The sequence below is a fragment of the Agelaius phoeniceus genome, chromosome 7 (assembly GCF_051311805.1).
Source record: "Agelaius phoeniceus isolate bAgePho1 chromosome 7, bAgePho1.hap1, whole genome shotgun sequence".
Classification (NCBI taxonomy): domain Eukaryota; kingdom Metazoa; phylum Chordata; class Aves; order Passeriformes; family Icteridae; genus Agelaius; species Agelaius phoeniceus.
In genome coordinates, this window is record NC_135271.1 from 30058973 (window position 1) to 30085999 (window position 27027).

General features: G+C 38.1%; 2 long non-coding RNA genes across 3 annotated transcripts in view; one reads left to right on the forward strand and one right to left on the reverse strand.

Annotated features, from left to right (window-relative positions):
* The window catches only part of LOC129122645 (uncharacterized), a 99272-nt gene that overhangs the window by 24898 nt on the left and 47347 nt on the right, over nt 1-27027 (reverse strand). The window contains exon 5 of one of the 2 annotated variants that reach the window (XR_013183062.1): nt 4384-4568. The exons of the other annotated variant lie outside the window; for it this stretch is intronic. This is a non-coding gene — a long non-coding RNA (uncharacterized LOC129122645). Of the gene's footprint in view, nt 1-4383; nt 4569-27027 lie in introns of those variants that run through there. 2 annotated transcript variants of the gene reach the window in all.
* On the forward strand, nt 289-25407 carry LOC143694517 (uncharacterized). Its single transcript, XR_013183064.1, has 6 exons — nt 289-435; nt 6117-6212; nt 19369-19492; nt 22664-22793; nt 23741-23877; nt 25270-25407. It is a non-coding gene; the product is annotated as an uncharacterized LOC143694517 (long non-coding RNA).

The window sequence follows — 27027 nt, forward strand, 5'->3', positions numbered from 1 at the left end:
CAAAAACATTTTCTAGTTTGTGTTTCTCATATTTCTGAGTGAAAAAGAAAATATTGAAAGGATATGTTAAAACACAAGCAACCTTTGGGTCCCTTTCTGACCCTGAAGCAAGTGTCAGGCTATCACTGCAGAGGGAGATGTTTTCTCTCCAGCTGTGGCCTGTGGTTGATAACCAGACCTTTTACATTTCAGCTTTAAGTGCTAAAGATGCCATAAAAGAAACAGAATTAATGTTTTTTCACCATTGTACGTGCTCACCCCCTTTTGTGCTTTCACTATTTCAGGGGTCATTGTTTACATTCACATTTGAGGTAAAATCCACTAGACATGATCACTGGAAAAAGAAATTCACAGAAGATGAATTGAGAAAATGAGGTGCCTGTGGTGAAATTCTGGGTAAAAGCACAAAATTAACTGTCATCCAAGCCAAAGAAGGTGAGTAACTCCAAGTCAGTACCACCATCACTCTGATTGAAGTAGTGAAAGAACATTGAAAGAGCCTGTTCTAGGTGAGAACAAGCCTAAAGAGGAGGAAAATGGTTAGAAGATGAGAGGATGGAAAGCTTTTAGTGAATCAAAAGCACCTGTTAATAATAAATAAATAAATAAATAAAAGTCAAGAAGAAGAATCCTTCTTCCTTTTCTTGAATGTTTTGGTCAGATAAAACCAAGTTGTTTGACAGTATCTTGTGAGAGGGAAGGCAATAATGTTAAAATACGGCAAAAAGTCAGTAATATTTCATGGTTAGAATATTTTTACAGTGAAAGCTGAGACCAGGGGTGATTGCTTTCAATATTATTAAAACCTGAAAGTTTGACTAGAGCAGAAAACTAAAAATAAAGCTTTCTAGGATTCTTTGTTTTATAATATCATCTGAAAACTTCCAGAGGGAAGGTTCTGTAAGTTAATATGCAATCATATTTAGAAGCAGCTGATGTTTTAGAAAGCTTGTAGTTTAAAAACACAAGTGAAAAAATAGGAGGAAGAGCAGAAAAGGAAGCTAGTATACTTTCCAGCAAAAGTTTATTCTGGGAATTATTAAGAAAATATTATTCTAAACTCAGCTTGACAATATCTGAGGCTATCTGGAGACACTGGGAAAACCTCACTGGAAAACTAATCAATGTGTCTTGCATAAAACCTGGTTTTGTAAAGTGCCTGGACTACATTATCTTTTAGGTTGCTTCTAGCAGAACACTTTTTGACTGGGGAAAAAAAGAGTGCTGGTCTTCTGACTCCAGGCTACCCAATATTTTTCTCAGCGACTTTTTAGGGGAAATAACATGAAACTTTGTTTCATTGAAACTTTGGCTGTCATTGCAGTTGCACTGTGAACAGCTTCTCCCCTGCTGGTATGCAGCTATTTTCTGAAACAGTCCAATTAATTTAAATATGCAAATAATTTCTACCAGAAGCAAGAACAGATTCATAATATGGGCCTTGGTTTTGGGGTTGGGGTGAGGGAGGGGTGGGGATTCTGCCCTAAATGTGATTTTTTCTTTCACCTAAGAATTTAATTTAGAAGTGTCTTATGAGGCAGAATTTACTTAATTCTGTAGAGTGCTCTGAGATCCAAAGTCAGAAGTGCTAAAACCTTTGCAAGGTTTTCTTCCCCACTAATTAACATCCCAGTGATCAGATGGGATTTTGTAGAGTAGGCTGGCAGTTCTATGTAATGATCTTATATTGTAAATGAGAATATTTGTCACTTCTGGTGATATTTGCATTGTTTACTCAAGGTAAAGTAGAGAGAGAGAATCATTCTTTCTACTGGCATAGAATTGCAAGGGATTAGCAAGGCAGATTTGAGAGAGAAATGGTGGCAATTTTTTCATTGACAGAACTTGTCAACAGTTAAGGGTGAGAAAGGAAAATAAGTGGGAATGATGAAAGCTTTTTTCCTTTTTTTCCATTTTAAAATTGACAAATAGCTTCGCTAGGCAGAAACACAGCAGAATGAATTGTAATAAACACAGTGTTTTGGTAAATTATCTTTGTTAGTGAGGAAAAATCAATGTATAGATTTATTTTTTTTATGTGCAGAATCTAGTTGTAGAATGCCTCATAAAAATCATCCTTTTAATCCTTGTATAAGAGCAAGGTAGAGAAACTCCACTTCCAATCACAGTGTTTCAGTCTCTTTTTGTTTCTGGAGAGTAAGTTTGAAGGGCAGAATGGTAAAATCATGTTCTTACTGATTTTGAAGGGTACTTAAGAGTAGCTCCATTTGCTTCAAGTTGGGGTAAAAAGAAAAGGTGTGTGTTTGTGTAAGTGAATTTAGCTCCTGACTTTCTGCAGTAGCTCACCAGAATAGAGACACTAATGGCAAAAGGCTCTGGAGACCTGAGCAAGGCACCTTTCTGCAGGGCAAAGGAAGAGGTTAGATGTTTTTGGAAACTTTAATTAAACTTTGTGTAAGTGATGCCAGAAGGCTGCCTGAACTGAATGCTGTTCTCTGTATCTTTTATTATGCTTTCCAAAGATACTGGAAAAATATTTTAATTATCTTAATTTTAATCTCTAATTTCCAACATACCTCCAATATTGTTTCCAAAGTAACAGGCTCAAGCACACTCCTAGCATACTTCTGAAAGTTGTAGGAATAATATGGCAAAATTATTCCTACAAATAATAACAAATTTGACACTTGGGATGAAGTAGAGAGGATTGAACACAATCACGTGACTCTGTATTATTACTGGGCAGTAATAAAAATCCACTTCTGTGAAGTGGGCAGATACATGGTACTATTTCTACCTTACTAGTGTCACTGCACTGAATCAGATTGAGTTATACAAGTGTAAAGGCAGCATAAAGGAGAAAAATCAATCTAGAGTATTCTGAAAGCACATGAAATCGCATTTATGCTACTGTGCTGCTGAAAGCAACTCAAACACTTTTTGCATAGTGCTTGTGTAAACATTTTGAGTCTGTGTGAGAATGCCCTTCCCTGGATTTTAGCACGGAGCAAAAATTCACAGGCTTTTTTTTTCTCTCCTCCTCTGGAGACTCAAGGAAAAAAAACCCAAACCTTGGCTTGATTTGAGGTGACTCTGTTTTCACCCACCAGATTTATTTTGCCAATTAGAATCACGGTGAGAGCCACTATGAGATGGTGCTGAAGAGAGTGTTCAGTGAAAAATGCTTCACCTATTTGTTTCAATTCTCCCAGCAGGTGTTTAGTTGTAAAACAGTAATTTAACATATAGAGTAACCTAGAATCTCTGCCAGATGCTTATTCACCTATGCTGTTGGCTTAAATGAAAATACAGATGACTGGACCAAACGATGTTTATAATGTCATTAGTCATGGGAATAAATAGGATTCTTCATGGTTCGTTTTCCTTTAAAAATAGAAGGAAATAAAATTCAGATGAGTTAACATTGGAGGCATAGAATTTCCTGTATGTTTCTAGAAGTAATTTCTTATAAATTTTTTTATGCTTTTGAGTAACATGTGGTCTTTAAGATCCTGATTAATTAAAAAAAAAAAAAAGTAAGCATAGCCTGTTTCATGTGGTTTTAAGCATAACCCCATGCTCTACAATTTTTTCAAAATACTTCCTCAAGTTTTCCAGCCTGCTTTAAGCCATTTTTCAAACATTTTTTTTATCTCTGCTCTGCAGTTGGACTTTTTTTTCAGATTAATTCCTTGATTTGCAAGATGTCTTAGTGTCAGGTTCCCACTTGAAGCAGGTAGTGCAGAATTTATGGCAGTAGCACTCAGGATAGAGCACACCTGACTAACAGCCAATGTCTGATGCACTTCCCTGTGTTGTGCTGGGATGAACAGAGGCAGCGAGAACCAAACCTTCACAGCCTCAGCAGCTTCAGCTCAGGTACCAAGGAAAAGTTACTTGGCAACAGTTCACAAATGGGGGAAAGGCTTTTGCAAAGTAAAATGAGAAGCATGTGTGCCTTAAGGAGTGTGCTTCTTTGTCTTTCAGCAATTCTTTCTTCATTTCTCATCTGCTTCAAATATATTTTTTATATTCGGGTTTTGCTGTCTGACAAATTCTGTTCAATAACTGGTAGAAAGTGCAGATCTGCAGCAAATGTCTCAGGTTTTTACACTTATGGCTGTGTAAGGTTTTCCCTATTTTCCCTCTCCCTGATTCTACTTCATATTTTGGCATTCAAATGCCTCATCTTTTTGATATACAATATATTTCCATGGTGCATTTGTGTGTTTGTGCACTTTGTGGAATTTCAGTTCAGCTGTGCTACAATATGCATGCTGTGTATATTGTAGAGTGAGAATCTATTGTTCTGCCTTTGTCATTTGATCTTGATTTCATTCCTTTCCAAGATAGTGTAACTTCCATGTTTTGACCTTCCACCCCCTTTCAACATTTCTCCAGAGAACTGATCAATACCTGCTGCTTTCCCTTTATTCAGATGATGGATAGTTTTGGATAACTCTGTAATCTTTTCTCTCCTGTTCGCCATCAGATTCTCCAAGCACTGACCTTCATACAGGAATTCTTCAATGGCATTCAGGAGCCGTGCCTCTTTCCAAATATTAAAGAAAGCTCAGTGAGCTTCTCTTGTTATTTATTTAGATTTCCTGAAATAGAGGAAGCAAAACATAATAGAAGTGAAACATTTGAGTTCTGACCTCTTGTAGGATTCCATAAAGCTTCACCAGCTGAGTCTCATTTGATCCCCTTCTCTGTTTCTGTAATCTGCACTTGACCCAGTTCTAAGTGTGATCCAGCACTTTCCAACGGGTTCCTTTCACGTGACTGAGAGTTAAAGTGTTTACACTACAGTGCCTAAGGGACAAAATAAGGTATTTACTGCTCAAAGAATATAAGTGTGGTGTTGAAGCTGCTCTCTGGTTCTTTGAAGTGACTCACACAGGGCTAGAGATAAGAAAAATTTTCAGAGGAACTTTTCATAATCCTGCAGAAAGCCTCCCCCTTTTAAGTCTGAAGATTCAAGAAGAAAAGCAGATCTGTTCTTGCCACATAGTAAGGCAGAATCATGACTAAAATGGAGGGTAGAATACACCTACTTGTGCTTAAAGTTAGGGCCAACAGAGTGCTATTTTGAACTGAAGGAAGGAGAAATAATGAGCAATTCCTATTTTGTGAGGAAGTGGGCACTGACCAGATGATTGTAAATCTGAATGCAATGGTATCCAGCTTCCAGCAGAGAGGCAGCTGGAATTGCCTAGGCACAAGGTGGTAACCAGGAGGAACTGGCAAACCTGAAAAAAGATTTTAAATGAGCACCAAACCTCCCCAATAACTTTGAGATCACTCTCTATAACATGATTTTGAATTGCCTTTTACAATGTCTTGTGGGTTTGTTTGGCTTTTTTCATTTCAGATCTATGTAACATGCATTAATTTTTAGATCTGTCCCTTTCTGTTGCTTCTCCTTATTCTGAGGTTTATGTATATTTGTATCCAGCTGTGTACATGCTTGGGTGCATCATGGATTGGTCTGTATAGCAGAGTCATGAAGTATTTATGACTAGATCTTAGTCTCAGATGGATAAAATTGCACCAATATCTCATGATGAACACAAAACAGACCGATAACATGTCATAAATATGACTGAATTTTGACTTCAAATAATTGAACTGACAATACACAATAGTACCAGACTCAGTAAGACCTGCAGAAATTATCTTGATTTTAAAAGGGCTTTGCCAGCATAACTTCTTAACTGTCATATTAGAAAGCAGCAAAAAACAACCAAAATGCAAATTTCTGGTGGAGCACGTGTGCTAATTTTTAGCACATTGTCCCTTCCTACTTTTCTTTCAATGTTCCCTTTTAAAAGTGTGGGTTCCTCTGTTCTCTGGTAGCATTTAGGAAGGACTTACTTTGGAGGACCTCTTGAGAATGCAGTAAATGATTTTATATAAAGCCACATAGGTACTTACATATGCACACACATGCTTTTACACCTGTGATTTCCCATGTGTTTTATTAAATTTTCAGGCTGAAGGAAATGTTTTGTGGAGCAAAACACAATACTGATATTTCAGCTTCTTAAATTGAATTTTTAAAACACAACTTGATTTAATTTTTGTTATAAATAGAAATCCTAACAGTTTCATTTCTAAATTGCATTGAGTAAGAAAATGTGGTTTTCTTTCAGATAAAATTATGTGAAATCAAGATAATCTTCTGAAAGATCTACTGGATATTGGTGGGGAAGAAATTCACAGCACAGCCAAAAGAATCTCCTGATTGTGTGAGTTTTAAAGTAGAAAAAATTTCCAGTCCTGGTGAACTGCACAACCATTGACTGAACCCTGTGGTGTCTCAAAGCCTCGCGTGCTGTCTTGAGAATGTAGAGTTACATGATTCACTTCTTTCACATGTCAATATGATTTCTCATTCTCCAGTATTGTGTTATTTTGAACAACAATATTATTTTGTGTTATTTCTGACTATCTCTTAGTAAATGCTTCAACCAAAAGCTACACAGTTTGCTACTATGAATAGTTGCATAGAATGCTACTAAATATAATGCAGATCAGCAATAAAAAACAATTTGTTAAATATATTCCTAGGTTAAGAGGACTTCTCTTAGATTTGTTCAATTTTTTTTTTTTTGCTTAGTCCTTCTGAAAGGTGCCAGCCTAAGAATAGAAAGTAAGGCCAAAATTACACATTATGCACAGTGTAGGAATAAAGTGATCCACTGCTGCTGTTTGAACACACCCAATGTGTGAAGTCTTACACCTTTATTGGACTTTGTGATACTCAGATTTCTGATGGTTGTCATCTAGGTTCTTAAAACCTTAATTTTTAAAATCTAGGTATTGCTTGGAAAATTTGGCTTTTTCTCATTTTCTCTTCTTGTTTGTTCTTACTTCTTGTTTTTCTAGCTTGTTTTTTCCAGTGTAATAACTTCTCTCCTTCTATGGCTAGAGAAAAGCTTCAAAACATACTCTGAATCAGTTAAAAAAAATCTATCTTCATTACTTTAAAACCCATTGAGTTTTTCAGTGGAACATAGAACTTACATAGTTATTGGCAGAATTTTCTGTCTCTTCTTCTGTAAGAACTAATTTATTCCACTGCCTGTACCAGCCTCCCTTCTCAGATGGCCCTGAGTCTGCATGAGCTCAGGGAGCAGCAGAGAAAGGAGCATTCTGGAGGGCATGGCATGACAAGGGGAAAAAGATGTTTGGGGCCTCTGGCTGCTGCTGCAGAACATTCTTCTGCCTGATCTCATGAGATCTCTGCCCTCTGCACCAAAATGAGCACCAGATTTAACTGATCTGGAGAGTGTAGTTGGCTGAGATGTCATGAGATCAAATTCTTGCTTCCAGTGCACCAGGAATGGGTGTTTGAACTCAGAGGGCAAGGCTGTGTTGCCAATATGAAGACTGACTAAATTTGACTGACCAACATTCAGGCAGGCATGGATTGAATTTACCAGGGAGAAGAGGATGCAAATTCTGGTGCAAAAAGTCTTCATATTTTATATCTGTTTAAAAATAAATATACATGCATTGATGTACATTAATGAAAAAGGTGCCAGGGGGGTTGGGATTTTTTTTTCCTCTTTGTAGTATAAATTTTATGTTCACTGGAAAATTACAAGCTGTTTTTAAGTGATGGCTTCATGTCAGTGCTAAAGGCTGCAGCTATGATTGACAGAGATATGAAATGCCCATTAAAGATGGCTATTTTACTAGCACTATGAGATTCCTGGGTACAGTGGATTTAGCCATGAAAAAAAAAAAAGGAGGCATTTTAGCAGAAACATGCACTTTTTTCTAGATTCAGTTTATCAATACCAGTCAAAGTATCATTGTCTTTATCTGTCTAGGTGATTACTTTCAAGATGGAAAATGGGCATTTCCACATAGCTTGAAAGCTTTGATCCTTGAAAACCATCTTTATTCTCTGTCAAGGATGACTGGACTAGATTACACTGGAGTATTAAAAATACTAAACCACAAAAACCTTGAACCATTGCCACAACTAAGCTACCATTACAATGGTAATTTTTAAAAAAATCTAGAATATGCGGTAAGTGTGAGCTTTCTTTTTTAAATAAACTACCACTTTATCACTATAAGATAACTTAATTAATCCTTGCAATCTACATTTATTAGTAACATTAATGTAAAAAAAGAGCAATTATATTTAAATGACAGAGCCAAATATTGTGTCAGTGGTATGAAGGAAAATGGCAATATTGCTTATTTCTTGAAGAATGACTATTTCATGAAAGCTACTTTTCCAGGTTATGAAACCCAGCAGGGCCTTTCTGATAACAAGCTACAACTTTCAAGGAAATTACATAATGCAATACCAAGTCTCTGTATTTCACACGGTTCTGTACACATTATGTGTGATTTTTTTTTCCCTGCTCAGAAAAGTTCTTTGAGTTAGATCCTACTTCTCTGCATACTAATGTAAATCGTAAAAAAAACCCCAAGGAAATTAACAGTTAAGCCATTCAGCTATTCACCTACACTCCACTCACTTAGTTACCTCCATTCTGTTACATCCCACACACACATCTCCATCCTCCACTTGAACAACCCACAATTATCTCCATAATAAACCACTGTGTTTATAATAATGGAGCTGGGAGCATCATCTATCAGTTTAAGGCAAACTTACCATTGTATGGCCATGTTTTCAGTTATTCATATGAATGAATTTCAGATACCTAATAGAATTTCAGGTACTTATAACCTTTATCAGAATGATTTTTTCCTGTGTGCGTACTTCAGTCTAAAATTTTGGGAAAACTGCAGCCAAAAAAGCCATTTACAACAGAAATGCTGAGGCAAGGTGAGTGAAGATTTGTTCAAGATAATATACACTGCTGACTTTTTTTTAGCATGTAAGAATCCTAATTATTTGGGCAAGAGTCTGAATTGATAAAGAAAACAAATTTTTATGAAATCTGTGGAATTCTATAAACTCTATATAGGTTGGAACCATTAGCTGTGTATAATTGGATCAGACTTTGCAACTCTGTGTGAAATGAGAAAGGTTCACTGAAGTTGTAGGTGATGCACCAGGACTTTTCATTTTCTTTCAGGAGCTTTCAGCTGATGTGAGCTTTGCAATGCCTGCATCTGGCCTTAGAAACCAATAATCTATGCTTTCCCTATTGTCCTCTCTCTTGCTCATTATTTTTTGGAGTTTTTAGGATCCACAAAGTTCAAGTGATCAGCCACAGCTCCTCCACTGAGTGGAAACTGCATTTCCCTGTAGAACAGTGACACCAGTGAGGAGGCTCCTGTTGTGCTGCTGAGTGTTGCCCTGACATGTGAACAGTCAGGCTCTTGCTGTGGTTTCTGAAGGCAAAGGGAAGATCTGAGGGGGGATTTAAAAAGGCAGAACGTGAAGGCTTTGCAGATACTGATAGACAATTCCTTCCCCACAAGTGAGGGGCAACAGAGGAAAGAGCATGACTGGCCTTGTTTTGAAAGCATTGCAGTCAGAGGAAGGTACCTTGGCTCATAGACTAATTGGAAGCGAGCGCTGACCTTTGATATTGAACATGAGAGGGTCAGTGGTGAGCAGAGAGGCCACAAAGGGCTTTGGAAGTCAAGACAAGTCATTTGTGTCTAATTCAAGAAGGCTACAGAGAGCCAGTTCTAGGGAGTGGCAAGGGAAGGAGATTTGTGTCGAGCTTTAGAGAGAAAGGGCTGAGACTGGAGGCGGGAGCGGGAGTTGGGAGAGCAAGGGAAGTGACTGGACAATCTGAGATCAGCAATAGCAATGAAAGGGGGAGGGAGGACGGGACGTTTGAACCTTCCTATGAATGAAAGCTTGACAGAAATGGCAGCAGTTTCTGAATTATTATAATATATTCCAAAGACATGCCAATTCAGGAGTTCACAATGCAGCTGTTGTTTCTGAGGGAATGAGAAATTATTTTACAATTTATGCAAAGGACGATTAAAAAGGTGGCAGACGAAGAAAAAAATGTCTGCATAAAAAGGAAAGTTAATTGCTTCATAAAATGACTCACTGAGTGGTTCGAAATCTTCTCATGCATAAACAGCAAAGTTTTACTGTTTGGGTTTTGTTATTTGGTTCCTTCATCTACCAAAAGAGTAATTTTCGCAGGCCAGTATCTCTAGAAATAGTGGTAGTTACATAATTTGATGTTATGAAACAAAGCTGATACCTCTTAGCTTAAGCTTCCTGGGATTGGAAAGTTATAGGAACTGAAAAAACTGGTTTCATTTCTGTTTGCTGAATTTACCCATGGAAATTTGTTCAAAGTGCTCCTTCTGTGCCTAACCTTCACCTTTCCTCTGGGACTATCAAGGACTTTACTTCAGCTGAGCACGAATCTCTTGTCACCAAAAAAAAAAAAATTTCAGGGTTATAGCCCTTGTAAATTACCAAGATAAAGTAATAAGTGTAATTGGAAGTGGACTTCTGGTGAGCTTAAATGCCGTTCTAATAAATGGCCACTATAATAATTGGAAGTTCTTAGTGACGTTTTCTGTCATTTGATTCTATTTCTCATATGACCACACAGGAAGAAACTCTGAAAATGCTTGTTGATACCTTCAAATCATGCCTGTGACTGGCAGTGTTCTGTACAATCCTGTGATCCCATACTTTGTGTCTCATACTGTTCTACAATAGGTTTGTTTAGATGATGTTCAAAAGTCCAGTGGAATATGGGCTCTATTCTGATGAGTGATATTCAGATGTGGAGCCAAAATGATGCTGGCTTTGTGGTAGCTGTCTAATTGTTCATTTTAGCATGGAGACTGATTTCAAACCAATGTTCTGCAGAGAACCCATCACCAACAGAATTTGCAGGGATGCTTTTTATGCATGTAGGAGGCTAGTAACAAATCACAGACCTGTTCTTTTATTTCAAAAGCAGCAGCTGGATTTTGTAGTTAGGCTAGTGTCTATAAATCTCTCACCTACTCCAAAGAGGAGAGCAGTTTTCCTAACAAATTGTAGATATCAGTTCTTTGACAGGCATTTTGTGAGAGCTGTCTGCTCACTCTCCTTTATTTTGTGCTCTTAGCTGGTTTTCATGGTGTTGAAAGATGTTTCTGGTCATACCTTAATTTTTTACAAAAGAATACATTTTTCATGTCCCAATAAAAAAAAAAAAAGCTCCCTCTCAAGAATCCTCCTTCTTTAAAAAGGTTGTAATGAATCAGAAGGTGGGTTACTGGGTTTAATTGATGATGGTAGAACCATTTAGTACACAATGTCCTTCTCTCTAGTAACTTATGAATTGACATTATAAAATAAGATGTCCCCAAAGGTGTCTATATCCCAGTTTGCAAGGAGAACATACTCTGCTATATAAAGTGAAGGGATCTCGTATTAGAGGACTAATGCTTGGAAAATCTGAGAGCTCTTTAATGTTATTTACTCAGTGTTGGCTTGAAGCCAGTGACAGAAACCCTTTAAATACAGCAGTGAAGAATTGGGCCCTGAGAGACGCTGTAATAACAAATTACCTCTCTCTTTCCTCCTCAGTTATCTCCACTTGTGAGATGGGAATAGCCTGTTTGTCAGGGCACAGTTGTGAGATGTAATTCATTAATGCCTGTGAAATGCTTTGAGATCACTGGATGGAAGTCTCTGTTTGAGTGTCAGGTATTATTAGCTCTCAAATGAAATCTATTTTATATTGCTGTATCAGAAACTACTAGGACACTCTTGTTCCATACAAATAATGAGCAGTACATGAGTGACATTTTGTTTGGCTTAATAGGCCCACAGGGCAGAAGGAAAGGTGTGTGCTAGCACAGGGACATTAGGCAGTGCTGGTAACACACTGAGCAAAGTCACTCATTCCAGATATATTTTGATTTGGGAATTCAAAGAACCAGGAAAGAAAGAAAGTGCATTAGAAAAAAAGAGAAAGACAAGAAGACATTGGTTGAGGCAGGAGGTAGGAGAGTGAGGTGGGAGGGAAGGAGGAAGGCAGGTAGAGCAGAACAGATAATCTGAAAAAAAAAAGATGAATAGGAAAATCAGAAAAACTTGTAAAAAGTGACTTTTCAATTCAAATGAAAAGGCAGTTGGATGTTTATTGCAAAAAAACCACAACTTAGAAAAACAAGGCTGTAATGCCATCTTGGGGTTTCTGGTGACATCTCAATCCAGCAGAGCTCTGCTCATTTGGTTTGTGAATGTCAACAGAAACCCCTTGATGCTATTGAGGCTCACAGTTGCCTCTTATTGATTCTGTATTATTTCAACAGTGGAAAAATAACACCTTTATTTTCACAGCCAAAGTATCTCACACTGTGATAGAAATGTACATGAGCTTATTGAATCTCATCTCTGTTCATTTCTATCTAGCTTCCAACACCTAGGTAGTGTTATCACTGTGGGTTAGAGAGATATGTGTTCTTTTATGGCTATCAAGTGAAAGACTATTTATCAAATATACTGTAGTCCAAGTCTTTATTAGGCTAAAGGATATAAAGTGTCTAGCTGTCTTCTGCTGTTTATTATTTTAAACTCACCTTGTCATTACAAATATTACCCCAAACAAGCCTCTTATTGATTCTTCTGATGTGTTGTATACATCTTTCTCATTTTTCACAGACAGGATAATAAAACTGGAATAAAACCTATTTTGTGAACTGAGTAAGAATATGCACCGGTTAGTAATGAGTTTGTATAAAATGTGTTGGAGTTTTGAGCCCAGCTCTGTAGTATGTGAAAAGTCTTCCAATTTTGCTGAAAGAGAAGTAATTCAAAGGTGGCATCCCTGAGCAAGCAGTACGTTGTCTCTTGATTTCCAAAGAGTTCAGGTGAATGGGTGTGTTGTGGGGCTGGGCTGGAGATCCTTTTCCCCCCAGTGCTGTGCTTTGTGTCTGCAGAGGTGCTGGTAACACACAGCTGTTGTGGCTGCTGCTGAGCAGCGCTCCCACAGCAGCAAAGCCGCCCCTCCAGCGCTCCCCCTCAGCCAGGCAGCTGGGTGTGGGCAAGATCCTGGGAGGGGCTTTAGCCAGGACAGCTGACCCAAACTGACCAAAGGGATATTCCACAGTGTGTGATGTCTGCTCAGCTGTAACAGCTAAGGAGGGAGTTAGGGTGGGCATGAGGTGAGCATTTGTTATTATGAGGTTTGTCTTCCAGGACAATTGCCGTGTGTACTGAAGCCCTTCTTCCTGGGAAATGGATGGACATTGCCTGCTGATGAGAAGTAGAGAAGAAACCTTTTGTTTTAATTTGCTTCCATATGTGCTTTGCTTTTGTTTTACTAAACTTCCTTTATCCTGACCTATGAGTTCTCTTCCATCTTATTTTGTCCCTGCCTGTCATGCTGAGGAGAGGAGAGATAGAGCAGCTTGGTGGGTGCTCCTGGCATTCAGCCAGGGTCAACCCACCACAATAGGAAACAAATCCATTGTAAAACATACAGCCTGAACTATACTATCCTGGGCATGAGTCAAACAAATTCCAGTAATTAATTGGAATTGAATAAATTTACTGTCTGTGTTGCCAGTGGAAAAGACTAACAGTTAAGTTCTAGAAAACTGAAATGTTATTCTGCATATAATGCTTCTAAAAGAGACATTCTTATCATTGAGAAATAGTCACAACTTTTAAGGAGAAGTTTCTTCTTTAGAAATGGCAAAATCCTCAAGACTTCTATAAGGTAAATTGATATTCCAGTAATTGAAGTGAAATTTTTTTATGCCTCAGAAAATAATTTTATCCGTTCATATACACCTAAACCTCCTGCAAAAATTATCTGCCTAACTAGCCTAAACTAAAATCCCTTTAGTGCTGAGAATTGTACAACCTTTTTATCCAGGTTAGACATGTGCTTTTCTGTCCTTACAGCTAGGAAAACTTTTCCCAATTTTTTTTCATGGCTTCAGACTGAAATGGTTTTCTCTTGTTCTGCTTGTTGAAGACATGTAGGAAACTGATCACCAGTCTCACTATAACATCTTCCTACATAAATGAAAATGTCATCATATTCTTTTCCAAACATTATTACCAATCTTTCCCCATTGGTTATGTTTTCTAAATTGCTCTAATTTTTTGTTGCTCTTCTGTTGTCAATGTAACTTGTGAATAGTGATGCCAAAAACCAGCCATCCGTTCTCTTGCTGAGACCTTCTACATACTGCATAGATGACCTCTGTTACACTACTCAGATCCTGCTGCTAAGACATCCCAGAATGGTGCTTTATGTTTTCCCCAGGTTCATCTCAGTGTTGGCCATGCTGCATTTGGCCTTCTCCACCCTGCAGTGCTGCTGTCCACTAGCTATTCTTTTTTTTGCTTGTATATTTGATACTTGCTACCTAAGCACAGAATATATTTTTCATATTAAACACAAAAAACTGCTTCAACTGAGTGAGAATTTTGAATACAGAGGCACTACATGTTCTGGCTGAGGATATGAATCTGGTTCAGTGAATTGCCTTGAGACCCTCTTAGTGCAATAGAGGGTCTCTTAGAGAGTAGAGTGAGTATTATCAGTCTTAAATAAGAAGTGTGTATTGCTTCACATTTGGGTGGAAAAAACCAACAAACCAACAACTTGATTTCAGAATTTTAAAATTACGCTTAATTTTATTTTTCTTTTTTTTTTTCCTTAGCAATGAGCACTTTATTCTGTCTATAATTACCAAAACTTTATTGAAAACATCAAGAGTTACATGAAGATACACTTGACCTGGAGTGAAGTATCAGGAGTTTTTAAACATTTAACTTATAGTGTATATTAGTATGAAACTAAGTTGAGCAGAACCCATTAATGTCACAGTGGTCGGTTACCAATGGAAATAAATAATTCATGATGAAGGGAATTAGTCTAATTAGCAGGCAGTTTGAGTCCTTTGATAAAACCCAGCTCTAATTCCGTGAAGGGCAGGAAGTGCTGTCATCAGTCAGCCCTGAAAAGATTAGCATCTATTATGAATGAGGTTAGACACCCTAGTGAAGTCATGTGTGTCCTGGAGACAAACTTAATATGTTCCAGAATGGGACACAGTTTGTCTCACCAACACATCATGATTCCTACTGGGCTATTGTATGTAATAACAAGCAAAGATCAGTGCTCCTTCCTATCATTCTCCCCTTGTCCATCATTCTGACAACTGTGCAAATACATTTTCCATGCAAAGCAGGGAATGTGCCCTGAATACTTGTAAAATTGCATGAGATGTCAAAGAAAATGTATTACCTTTTCTCAGCAACCTAAAACCAAACAAGCCAAAATACCATTGCAGAAAGAGGTATAAAAACACATCTGATGAATATCTGGCGTGTAGAGGAAGGTGTATCAGTTTGGAAGTACATTGATTCCATTTGAAAACATTATTGCCATCTGTCACAAGATGTGTCAATAAAGCTATAGATGTAGATCTGTGTGATAGACAGGTTTTAAAATAACTGGTGATGCTATAAGGTTATAGTATTGGATGGAGAGTAATATTCTGCAAAATTGCCTTAAATTCTGGAAGTAGAGGCTCAAAAAAAAAAAAAGAGAAGCTTCTCTGTGTTATGTATTTCATTTAGAAATGTTAACTGCTTCATTTGAGGAGACTAGCTGTGAGCTGTGCAAGCTTCACATTTTTGTGCTACATGCTGACGCAACATCAGCTGTGTTTCCATTTTTGCTTATGAGCCTTTTGAAATTATATGTTTCCGTTTTGCAATTTGATGCAATAATGAAGAAACTCCACATTTGTATGTTATTGTATTGCCTGTTTTTATTGTAGGAAATTAATTGCTTCTTTTATTTATGTTATTAAGGGGGGGAGAAAACAATTTTGCAGTATTTTATCATTTGCTGTAATAATTATCCTACTAGTAATACAACGGAGGACTTAGAAACAGTATATTATGTTCAAATGTCTGAACAGTACTTAATATGTTGATACTTGTGACTGGGGAATGTTGGTCTCCAAGTTATATTGAAAAAGGTAACAATAAGTGATTAATAATACCCCTGACAAGCTTAAGATTATCTATAATATAGAAATTAAGAGGAAAGGAGTAAGTGTAGTCAACACAAGAAATTATTTTCATAGAAGCAGAACAGCTTAGCAACTCTGCTGTCCAAATACTAATTGACGATGAAGCACTGATATTGCAGGGAGTGCCAGAATCAAGTGCTACACTAACGTCAAGTACATTCCTAGATGACATTAAAAAATAGTGATCTTCTCTGTAGGGTTTTCTGCTCTGAGTTCCTTGAAGAAGGAAGGTACAAAAGCTATTCAATCTTTATTTTGAATAAATATTGAAACCTTGTTCATTTTTGTCTTGAATTCGGTGGCTAATAAGGATTTATTGGCATGAGCATTTTTGGGTTTTGATTCTTTGATCTCTTTGTGCATCTTAAAAATTACCTATAGTGTGGGTGTGCCCTGGGCTGACCAATGGGTTCATTCAGCTTACTGAAATGGATTTATTTATACTTTATGTATGAAAAGGTACATACAGTAACCACCATTTTATCCCTGTGTTGGTAGGGACATGGTGCTTGGAAGCAGAAAATTTTTATGTTCTAGAAAACTTGCAGTATTAGGTACCAGTTTAGGAAAGTAGCCACTTTCATGTGCCCAGAAGACAATTGGAATAAACAGGCAGAAGATTGTAAGAAAAAAAAATTATTTTGTCAAGTCTCGAGAGGTCATTAACTGTCTGCCTAGCTTTGGCTATTGTAACAGAATACAGGAGTTTATTGTATAATTCATGGGTATGTGTTGTCTTCCATGGGATTCACAGATTAGCTGGTGCACTTTTTTCAGGTTCAAAATGCGGTTGAGTGTAAACATAAGAATATATTTGAACATTATTTTTTCCATAGATGCCAATAAACATCCTCTCAGGTCTTACTTTGAGCAATGAATTTATTCTTCCAAAAACTCTCCTGTCTCTTTGTGTCTTGTCTAAGGAAAGCTGAAGTGACCCAATGTAGACACTTTGCCTTTCCTGTCTGTGTGATATTCTTTTCAGCAACTGTTGTTTTTCACATATCATTCCCTTCAGAATTTGTAGGGTAGAGCACAAGGACTGGGGGAGGGTCAGTGACCAAAGGCTGCTTCCATCCAGCTGTGCTCTGTAGCTCTGTGTCAGGCTTCTGCCGGGCAATGTGTGGCCTGCGATCAGTGGGCCTGAGTCACAGCATGGCAGAATGGTTTGGGTTGGAAGAGATCTTTAAAGATCATCTAATGCACCTCCCCTACAACAAGCAGGAATGTCTTCACCTAGATCAGGTCACCATGAGCCCTTGTGTCCACTTTACTTCTGCTAAATCCATCCCTTTTGGTAAATAAATCACAAGTAGTTACCCAGCTCAGTATATACCAGCTCAGTTACGCAGTATGTACCCACTGAAGAAAGATTCATACTCCAAGTGCTACCAGACAATAAATTCTTAATCTGCTCATTTTCCTTGAAGGATGTATTTAGACAGTACCTTATTCTTATTTTCTGATTACTCTGCTTTCAGTACCAGGCAAGTGACCCTGGAAAACGGCCAGTGTTATCAGCACAGCATTTCTGATTCTTACAGTGTACTTATTTTGCTATATTCCTGTGGCAGTATCCATGTTCTTATCTGGGACAGATGGATTCACTGTGTCAGTAAGGAAAACTTGGGAGGTCACAGTAGTTCCCACACTGTGGGACAAAGAGGGCACATGCCTCAGACAGTCATGGATCTGCTCTTTCACATTTTACTGAAAAGATGAATTCTGCAAGACTTAGATATTTTAAAAACCAGAAAGCTGGTGAAAGAAGATTTCTTTACTGAGGCACCCATTATCTCAGCAGCTGTCTCACCTGTCCCCTCATCAAGACATCTTTATGGGATATCATCCATTAATCAATTCCTCTCCTTCCTGCTATTTTGTTACCGGTGTTTACGTGTCATCCTGTCTCTATTGTCCTTATTGTTCTAACACCTTCCCACAACAGCAATACAGCAAGATACTGCAGCAAAGGACACATCAGCACGTTCACAACTAAACCCAGGACATGCTGAATCCTTTTCAAGGTTTACAAAAGTGTGTGTAACAGCCCTGTGTAGTCTCATTACTGATCACATTTTTAATCTGTTCTTGCTGCATGTTTTATTCAGGGGCCCTTGTCACACATATCAGTGTGAACCATCTCTTTTTTAAATAAAGGACTGTTTAGATCTTGTAAACATTAACAAGGAGCTAAAATTGTTCTGATGAATGTAACATATTGGTGAAATGTTCATTCTCAGGTATGTCTTTGATTCATGATTCTTATAATATGCTATGCTATCTAAACAAACAGCTGTCCATTCTCCCCATCTCAGATCACCTTATGTTCTCAATTACCTCCTAAGAACATTAGATATTTGCTGCTTCTACTGAACAGAAACATGAGCAGAAAAATGTATGGCCCTCAGATTCCCAATTCACCATGAAGTTAAATTCTGGGGGTTTTATTCTGCTAGTAATGTACATTCAGGTGCATCAACTCTCACTCAAAAAAATCTTTTTCTGTATTTAGATCTACTAGATGATTTTTGTAAGTATTTTCCAACTAAAATATTGTATGCTAGAGCAATGAAGTATAGCAGGGAAAGTAAAGAAGACACAGATTGAAGTAATACCATATTACACACTGGTTTTAGTATGTTCATCAAAATCATACCCACCAAAGTTTACTTTGAGTTAGAGAAACTGAACAGAAAGGCATTTCAGGAAAGTTGCAGGAATTTTCATCAGGAAAGTATTCAATTTTCAGGGCATTACTGAGCATATAGCAGCATGACAGTCAGGAGAAGGAAGGGACTATGGAGGTTAATATTGCAGCAACACCAATAAAACTGCAATGTGAAATCAGTAGCATACACTGAAGGAGCTATCCTGAGCCACATTACAAAGAAGCTGGACCTTGAGATAGGTAGAAAAATGGTTAGGCAGCTGAGTCTTTGGAAAATTACTGGAAATAATACTTGTGCATTACAGGCAAGTGAACTTTTCACTGCCTTAGTTCTAACTGGTTGTGCTTCATATCATGTCCTGTCTGTCATTCATGGCTTTGCTGGAGAAAAATGCAGTTCATACTCCAACTCTCTGTGTGAACCCAATCCAGAGGGAACATTTTGGGACCATTTCCTGTGTTTTGGGTAAAATAGAAGCCCTGGTTAAATGAAGAGAAATGTAGCCACCATTTCTGACCCAAGGGGAGGAAACAGGTTTGTCTTCAGTTTAACAGCCCAAGACATTCCTATGTCAAGTTTGCAGTCCTGACCAATGGGAGACTCTTGCTCATCCATCAAAGTGAAGTCTGATGTAAGTAGCCACAGTCAATTCAACTCTGATGAAAAGGCTTGACTTAAATAATCTTTTATATTTATTTGCAGATGACTGTCTCACTTTCTTCTCTTTTTTTTCTTTCTCTTTTTTCATTTTTTTCAGCTCCAGCTCTTTCCCTGACAATGCCTGAGGCGTTATTTTCTGCTGCTGCTTTTCTGCAGACTCACAACATCACCTGGAGCCCACTGAGAGTGCCACCAAATGAAGGAGCAGCAAGAACCCACTGGTGAGATGCTCTCAGTTACCACTCTCAAATATGAGAGTCTTGTCTGGGATTTCCATCAAGAAATGAAAAGAATAGGAATTGGTGCTTACAGTTGAACTCTAATCCTGTATGACTCCCTTATATGCACAGCCTCTCTTATACAGAGCACATTGCAGTGTTTTGTCAGAACTCTGTTTGTTGAGATTGTCTCCAAAGTGAGCAGCAATGTGACCTTCTCCTATAGCACAAATTATATGAATGAAAAATGTGTTTTACCAATGCACCAAAAATTTGAAGCTAGCAACCCTTCTCTGAGCCGTGTACTGTAACTTCTGTTCCATAATTAAACCAGAACCCTTCTCCTGGACAGGAGAATTCAGCTTTGCCTTTCTTTGAGTAATACACCTTCAGACCAGTGTCTTGTTTTGATGTATTGCAATGATAGACTGAAGAGTTCATGTAATATATCATGACAGTCAGCATTGCTGGACTCTAAGGATTGAGAGACTGAGCCAGCTGTTCTTCTGATGTGCTCTTGTAATGCATCACCAGCTGATGGAAACTGGTAATGTATTACTTCAAAATGACAGCACCCAGAAAAGGAAGCGTCCAGAGGTGCAGATTCTGTATAATGAGGCGTTCAAAGTATGAAACAGGGCTGCAAACTCCTGGAACAAGATGTTGGTAATAAATCAGCTTTCTATAGTATTCCATTAGGTATGTGGCTACACAGCTGCTGTTGTCTGATTTCCAGTGCCTCTCTGTGGTGCTGGTTTTGTGCAGACCAAAGACAACCCTAGCAGCAGTTTTACCTTCTATCTTCCTACACCTAACAGTTCACAGTCCAAGCAACCTAGAATAGGGGATAGGGCAGAATTATATTGGCTCAAATATTTGGGATTTCTCCTCATCTTGGGGTACTGTCAGACCCACTCAGATGCTACTCTTTTAGTGAACTAAGCTCATCCATGACAATGGCACAGATGGGAATGGCCCCTTTTCCCTTTTTTTGGGGAGTATTGCATCCAAATGGGACAGAATGGGCTGGCCCAGAGCACTGCAGTTGTGATTGACTTTTCCTGCAGATTGACTGAAGGCAAGAAAGGCTCTTTTGGCCATCTCTTCATCCCTTCTTTGTTTATCTTTCGGCTGCCACACACACAGAGTCAGGCCAAACAGTAATTGATCCCTAATTATCAACATCAATTAAAAAGAAAATTATTGGAACAGATAGCAATTCTGAACATTAGCCTGCAAAACTTTATCTCAGTGATGAAGCAGATTGTGTATGTGTAAAAGTATTTCCTCTGAATTTATTTTTAAACCCAGGCCAACCATAGGAAAACAAAGATTCCTTGATTAAAAAAAAAAAAAAAAGAAAAACAGAAAAACAATAATTTTCTGTGCTTGCTTCTTCAGCCTACCATGTTTCATTCCCAAAATAATATACGTGATTGGCCATCAACATTGGAGTATTACAGAAACATTTTGCTCAGTCTTGACTGCTTTTTATTATTATTATTTTTTAAGTATTTTTGCTTTACCTCTAAATATTCTGGCTAGCGTACATGGGGTAAAAGTTTGTATATCAGGAGTCATGTTTGCAAGGGACTGCTGAAGAATGTCAGGTGTATGTTCCCTCTCTGACAGCATTTTGTCACATTTAAGTAATGATTATTAATATCTCCTTGGATGAGGCTTTATGGAAATTGTAGTTCTGAACATGCAATCAGCTCATTTATGGCCTAAGAAGTGTTTCCCTGAGCAGCAGTTGACTGGCATTTGGTCATTTTTGTAAAATACACCTTATCTGCTACTATTAGACACTAGGATGGCACTTTTTTGGCACACAACAAGCATCTCTACTCTCTGTGAGGAAAAATCACAAAACTTGTATTTAGCTCTCCTCATAAACTTGGACAATATGACAGGTTTCTAATCCAAATAATTGTTTAAGATTATTACGATGATAATTATTGTAGTGATAATAACACATTATTTCAGCTGACAATACATTAGTTCCATGGGGAGATAAACTGCAAGGCCAATGGATTTATCTTGATAACAAAATGGATTACTATTAACTATGATGGTAATTTTTCCATCCATGCACAAAGAAATCTCCCATTGAGTTCATTGTCTTTTGACTGAATGCTGGTAAGAATTTTGTCTTCATATATGTAACAAGGCTGGATTCTGCACTAGTGCAATATTGTTACTGTTATCCTGTATTGTCTACACAAGCTCCAAAAGCCTATAGCTTTACTTGGCACTTCAGGCCCAGGATTTCTGTCTTTCAAAATGACTCTTGAAAAATTATGAAATGCAAGACCAATGAGGAATTAGAGCAACTGTGAATTTATCAGGATTTTGCAAGGCAGATTTAGAGATGAGAAAAACAAACCTTAACCTAACTATATTTTCCTGTACATAGCAGCATGGAAGAGGTGGCTTTACCTCCATATCTTCTACCATAAAGCCATAACTTTTGCTTTGCTGGTGATACAAGCTTTGAACATTACAGTTCCAGCTCCTTATTAGGATTTTAGACTGTAGCAACTAATATCTTTTGTCCCTGGTTTTCTTTATTCTCATTCTGAAAAGTATATAAGGACACTTGATCTAGAGAATGATTTTCCCAGTGATCATGTTTCTGCAGGAAGGCAAACATACAGAACTGTATTGTCAGAAAATCTACAGACCAAGAGTCTTTAAAGAGATTTGGATCAGAATCTGAGTTATTTACCAAATCTATTATAATTCATAGTTTAAAATCCATTCTTGTTTTGTTTAGTTCATCTGGTTCATTCTTCTCCAATATCTTTATCATTGTGCTATATTGGCTTTCTTATTTTGTCTTTACTTAAAAAAAAAAATGAATCCAGGTCAAATATATTATAAAATTCTTTGGAAATTTTGATAATTGTTATGGACATTTATTTGCTAAAATATACATTTTACACCGTAAGGCTGACATTAATATGCAAATCAGTGGACTATAAAATTCATTTTCATGCCTCCAGGGCAGTATTTTTATAAATACAGAAACATAATCATGCATCCTCCAGAGAACTAAAAATAATTATACAAATTTACAACAAAGCCCAAGGCAGTGTCTCCTTTTAACTGTCTGGTTTTAATATAATTTAAATCTTGTTAAAACTTAATTACTAATTCTCTTCCATAATTTAGGTGGAAGAGCTGAGGTCTAAGCTTGCTGTTTGAGAGAGAGAACTTCATCTGAGAAACAAAGACACCAAGGCACAGATTGACAAAACAAGATAGTACACAGAAAAGCTTGGTAAAAGAAAAGTCATCACAGGTAACAGTGAAGAACAGAACTTACTCTGTCTATCTACATTGCCACAGCTTAACTCAGGTCCACAATTAAGTTCTATGCAGCCACTCACTCATCCCCTTCCCTCCCCTCCTGCCTCCCCGGTAAAATCTGTGGGTTGAGATAAGAATAGTTTAACAATTTAAATAGTTTAAAATATAATAATAAAAGAGAAAAAGACAGAGGAAAAACCCCCAGGAATGCAAGTGATGCCCAATACACTGGCTCCCCACCTGCCCAGACCCAGCCCATCTCCAGCAGTGATCAGGCCCTCACATCCCTCTCCCCATGTTTATGCACTGTCCATGACATTGTGTGCCATGGAATATCCCTTTGGCCAGTCAGGTCTCCTCCCTGGCCATGCTCCCCCAGCTCCTTGTGCAGCTCCTCTCTGGCAGAGCAGAGACACCAAAAAGTCCTTGACCTAGGGGAAGCATTACTTAGCAACCAAAACATCAGTGTGTTGTCAACAAGAATTCTACAGTAAATCCAAAAACATACTGCTGTACCAGCTGTTAGTAAGAAAATTAATTTTGCCCCAGCCAAACCCAGGGCAAACATCCACATAAAATGGAACTGAGCTGATGTCTTGTGTGACAGAAATATAAATAGACCAGAGTATATATAAACCTGCATAATAATATTTACATCCACGCATACATACTCATATATAGGTGGTGATTTATTCATTAATGCTGGTATAGCTCAAGCTGTATCCACCTGGGAGGGGAGTTGCAGGACCAGTGCTTTCATCCTCTTTGTTCCATGGCTGTTTTCTGGGAGATGATGGCTGCTCAGAACAGGTGTAATAGTGAGTAACTCCAAATTCAAAGCCAGCCTGGCTACAGGCTTCAGGTGATATTTGGAGTAGGCACATTTTATCAGGAATTTCTGCTATATGAATACCTGTGGATATATTTTTATTTTCTAAGGCTGAACTTTGGAACAAGATAATCTGCTCTCTTCCTCCATGACTGATAGAAGCGATCGCAACAGCAACTCTACCCCTGTTTCAGAGGTATGAGGTCAGGGACAGGGCCTCAGCTTTGTACCCCAAATAAAGCTCCTGGTAAGCAATTTTAAAGTAACATTGTATGGAAAAAATTTGTTTCTTTGGTCTGATTTACAGAAGATTCTATACCCTCAAAGTCTACGCTCTTTACATTAAAGGTAAACCAGAGAACAGAGCATACAGCTTCTTTGCACTGTGGTGCTGTGTCCCCTCACACCCTTCCCCCAGTTCTGCCTTTGCTGCAAGAAAAAGACAAGGAATCTTGAAAATGGTAAATTCTTGATTTCCTCCCTCAGTGATAAATATCCCATCAACACGGAGACTGCTGCCTCAGGTCTATTCTTTGTGCCGTGTTTGCCAGCCACTGTTTAGTAACAAGTGTCACTGTCTGCTCCCCTGCTTTGAACTGGAACACATTCCTGTGGCCCTCACATCCAACTGAAAGCAGCTTTGTATTGATTTAATTCACCCTTTTTAGTATGACCATAGTCACAATGAGGGATGTGCATCCAAACTTCCAGCTATTGCACAATTGCCACTGGGCAGAAATTCAAGTGATTTGGCACAGGATCCGGTTGGGAATCAATTCCCATTGGTTCACTCTGTCCAGTGCATGCCTTGCCTGTGATTGAAATGCCAGGCATTTGTGAGCAATCCTGCTGCCAGTATTGACAGCCATCCTCATAACACTGCTCTGTCCTTTCAGGCTGCATGTTCATCGGGTGTTCATGGAAGAAAGAAATGCAAAATATTAGAGAAGCCACGATGTTACCAATTTCATGTACTACTCACAATTTGGCATTAGCAAGTAACCTGCTCATTTACAGATATACATAAATTCATCCTATTTGTGATGGACACTTAGTATGCCTGAATTTTTCCTAGAATGATGATACTTACGTTTTAAGATGTCAAAATTATTTTTTTATTTAACTGCATAGACTACTCAAAAATCTTTCATATAGAAAAGGTATCCTTTAGAGCTAGAAGTATAGTATATTAAATAAGTCTTTAATAAATAAGATGTTATAAGACATTTAAATCAAGTGTTAAATAGGCTGTCATTTGCACCTGTGTAAGTGAGTTTGAATTTGAGGAGTTTCCTGTGCTGGACTAGGCTGTAAATACATTGGTTTCACTGGCCTCTGAATCCATTTGTTTCTAACAATTTTTTGCCATGCAGCATGACTGCAGTGGGTATGAAAATGGAAGTGTGATATTTTCCAGGTTGTTACTAGTCAGCCAAAAGTTAGAAACAGCAACAAGAGTCTAAAGATGACCTCGCTAAATCTGACTGTGTTCTTAATACAGAAAATGCTGCTTAAAATATTTTAAATATAATAATGTATCTCTCTTTCTTGCTCTGTGGTAGAATGATCAGATTTTTTTTTTCTCACTTGGAAGTTCTGGATCTATACTTTTCACAACAGAGCTTTGTAATCTTGTTAGCTTTTTAGGTAAACCTGATGGACTTGGGAACTTTCCTGAACCTACTCAAACTGTAACTGGTGTGATGCAGCACTGTGGAGCCTTGTATCTGTCTCTGTGGGGGAAAATCTGAGGCTGGAAAATCTCAAATATATATGGGGAGAAGGTAATTGAAAAAAATGTTGCGAGCACATTTAAGAAATGTGATTTATTTGAACGGTCCAACTAAATGAGGTCTTATTGCTAGACATAGGTTTCCTAGTGCTATTTCAAGAAAATATCAAAGATCACAGAAATAGCAGGATTTTGTCAAATTCAGAAATTGTTCCCAAGTGAATTGCAAGCACCTTTACCATCTTATTTCTGTAAAATGTGACATATTTAAATATTGCCAAAGAATACAGTTCTTAAATGTCAGTATGTTTTAAGGAAGTATAAAGGCTCCAAGATGTATGTCAAAAAACCAGATTCCTCAGATGGGTGCCAGAGAAAATCTTTTTCCAAAGAAGCTTCAGAAATTTCAGTCTAATGTGTACTATTAATGTGATGCTGTGACAGCTCTCTAAAGAGCTGTCATTATCAGGCTTGTTTGGACTGGACTGTGTCAGGCAACCACAGGCTGAGAACTCAGTGCTCAGCCTCACTTGCTCTAATGTACCTTTAGCAGGGATTCAGAGAAGTGCCAGTGCCTACCCAACAGTGTACCCTCTTCTTGCAATAGCTTGGGGGCCTCCAATTCCAAATAATACCCACATATGAAAAGTGAAAAAAGCACCTGTTTGCTTTGTTTGAGGCTTGGGAAACACTAACTCTTATCATTCATCTGAGCAGCTGGTGACAGCAGTGCTGAAATGCTGAAGAGGTGAGCAGTGGGAGGTTTACAGCATGTCAGTTTAGGTTGTCTCATCTCCTTTGGGCTGAATTCCTCTGTAGCACATCCTGTCCATTTGTTACCAAGAAATAAGATATAGTGACCAAGAGAAAGTTGCTTCAAGTGAAGGATTAATTTTGTATCATGTAAGAAAGATGGCTATTGATACTGCATGCAGGAACACTTATCATGCTGATGAATTTCATGTACCTGATAGTGTCAGGCACCAAAGATTTGGTTTCAACACAGTCTTCCTTGCAGCTTTGGCAAGTTCTGAGGCTCAGTTAAGCACCAGCACATTTTGAAGTTGAAGCCTTGCTTGGTGAAGTGGCACGGGTAGATAGAATCCTATCTATTCAGCATAAGGTTCCAATTCTCAGTCTTTCTTTAATAGCTGTGATGAGATACAGAATAGAGAGTAAGGTTTCAAAGCCTTTCGTTTTGGTATATTGCTATATACCAATGGCTGCTAGTTATGGAGAGAAAAATAGTTTTTCATTAATGCTAAATAGAGCTTTAACATATAGATAGTAAATTTCCTAGAAGATAAAACACTTCCTTTGTGCCCCACATCCCTGAAAGGGAATGTGCAAACATTTTCAAAAGCTTTCATGGGAGATAAAATGTTGTGGATTTCTTTTCTAATTGCCAGGAGCAGTGTAGCTGCACCAACCCTCCCCATGGCTTTGGCTGAGAACACGGCAGGATGATGCACTGGATGCCTTCAGGTGGGTGAGGTTACAGCTTCCCTGAGTGCTGCTGTGACAGTTCCCAGCAGCAATAATGCAATCACAGCATAGCTGATCTCAGTGTCAGGGCTGTGTTCCAGCCTCCAGTCTCTGCTCTTTTCTCCAGTTCTGCACTGCCTAGCCCATGTTATCTAAACTTAAATGATTGAAAAGTAGAAA